The sequence below is a fragment of the Morone saxatilis genome, unplaced genomic scaffold, assembly GCF_004916995.1.
Source record: "Morone saxatilis isolate NCDOM2014 unplaced genomic scaffold, NCSU_SB_2.0 Contig24, whole genome shotgun sequence".
Lineage (NCBI taxonomy): Eukaryota > Metazoa > Chordata > Actinopteri > Moronidae > Morone > Morone saxatilis.
This window is the reverse complement of record NW_023339807.1, coordinates 22,048,088-22,050,450: the sequence shown is the minus strand read 5'-3', so window position 1 is coordinate 22,050,450 and position 2,363 is coordinate 22,048,088. Positions and strand designations below refer to the sequence as shown.

Below are 2,363 nucleotides of genomic sequence, written 5' to 3'. Positions count from 1 at the left end.
TCTATCTATCTATCTATCTGTCATGTGATCCAACGCACCACCGGATGGTGATCAAATGACAGTCCTGTATACCAGAACGTGCAGCCTGGGGTCTCAATGCACGGACCAAGAGCCTGTGCGGATACACGAGAGCCCTCTGCTGGTCATGTGAATTATTTTAACTAAATGTAGTACTGAACATGCGGAATCATGAGAATCATCCATTTCCCTGTCTTCTCTCCATTGGCTCCTTGTTCGTTTTAGAATTTAATCTAAGATTTTACTTTTAGAGCATGTCTGAGTCTGGCCCTATGCTACATAGCAGACATATTGACCCTTTATAAGCCAGTTCACAGCCTTAGATCCTCAGGTGGGGCCCTTCTGACCAGGCTTAAATCTAAAGGTGACCTACTTTTGCCATCAGGGCCCTTCGACTTTACCTTAGACTCGACCTTTATGTGATGTCGTCTTTTCACTTTATTCAATCTATATTATTTTATTTTTTATTTTTACGGATTATATTCTGCTCCTGTTATTGTATTTTGGTATTTTTATTTTTTATATTTAACATTGTGTGTCTCACAATCATTATGCACTTTGTAAACCCTGTTTTTAAAAGGTCCTATATTAATTAAGTTATTATTATAATTGCTGTTGTTGTTGAACAATGTCAAAATAAGGCAGATTTTTTGGTTTTGTATGGAGAAAAGCCTCTCCAGCAGCTTGCAGTCCATTCCCAGACATAATACACAGTTTTAAACAGTTTCGTGTAAGGATATTAAGCTATTAGTGTTTTTTTTAAACAAAATCATAAAAATACATTACAAACAACTTGATTGTAGACTGTGCATAGAAAAAATAAAGATGATGATGAACGGGATTTACTGTAGTTTGCTGTGCAGTTCTACGGAAGAGTATTGCATTCTTGAACAGCACACTTGAAAAAATGCCCCATCTTCAACTATCTACCTCGAGTGGCAACTGCCGTTGAGGGTCGACAACCTAATGGATAATACCATCTAATGATCAAACAGGATCTCCCCATTTAAGACAAGTAACTTGATTGAACTAACAAAGCCGGTCATTTTGTTTCCACTTAATCGAGCTCTAAGATAAAGTCTTCCTAAACTCAGAAAGAATTCAGTCCAGGGAAAACAGGAAAAAAAAAAAATAATTATTCAAAAATCACTAAGAAATTTACTCGAAAAAAATCCACCCCGTAAAAATAATTACGTTCTGAAAAAGTTCCCAAAAAATAAACTTAATAACTCAGAAAAACAGAAATAATTACCTCCGTTAAAAAACAAAACCACACAATAAATTACTCCGGAAAAAACGCATATTACCTAAAACAGACAAATACTCGGAAACACAAATAATCATCCTAAAAATGAAAAAATAACAATTTACTCTCAGAAAACAGAAAATAACTTACTCATTAAAAATCAGAAAATACGCAGAAAACAGATCAAAAAAAAGTTCACTCAAAAAACAGACAAAAAAAAGATTACTCAGAAAAAACACAGCATATAATTACCCGAAAATTACAAACCACACAATAAATACTCAGAAAAACAGATAACTTACTTCCTAAAAACAGACAAAAAAATACTTCGGAAAACACAAATTAATTGTTTCATTCCAAAGATAGAAGTAAGGTCAAGGATCATAAGAGGGTCTAGCATAGCCACTTTGAAATAAACAGGAGCAATTACTACTTACTTTGATGACTCTCTCTCTCTCAGTCATTTTGTAGCAACATGTTAAAGGAAGTTTGTTTAATTGTGGTTAAACCCTTTTAATAGATTTAACTGTGACGAAATAATTTATATCATGCTCAGAATAATAATAGACAAACAGAAATACATCACAAGACATTTTAGAATGAGCTTTGAGTTAATGTTAGTATCACTCCAGGTTAAAAATAGACAGGAATAAAGTAGTTCACGATATATGATGTACAGAATATATATACAAGGCTTCAGATTCACAGATAAACATGAGCCATTATGTTCTGATTGGTAAAAAGTGGATCATTTAGTTCAAGCCGCATTTTAAAGCTCACCAGATTATATGATACTCAAAAAGCTTAGTAATAACAGTTACATCACACGCATCAAAAGTGGACTTTTTTGTTGCCAGAAACTTAAACCAGATACCAGCTCATCCCTCAAGACTTATTAGGCTCAAAATCATGGCATGATATTTTTCCCAGGGAAGTCAGTTATCACGCACGCTAAGGGTGGAAAACCCTCTAACATACAAACATACACTGTTTTAATTAAAACCTACCACATAAAACGCTTCAGGTACGTAACATCACCAGGGGAGGGTATTCGGTAGGTAGACAGGATATGGTGAGCTGAACTCCTGTTATATTCTCC

General features: G+C 34.5%; 1 protein-coding gene across 1 annotated transcript in view; it reads right to left on the bottom strand.

The window, feature by feature from the left end:
• The window catches only part of LOC118336406 (type-4 ice-structuring protein LS-12-like), a 13,464-nt gene that overhangs the window by 5,000 nt on the left and 6,101 nt on the right, over nucleotides 1–2,363 (bottom strand). The window lies entirely within an intron of this gene.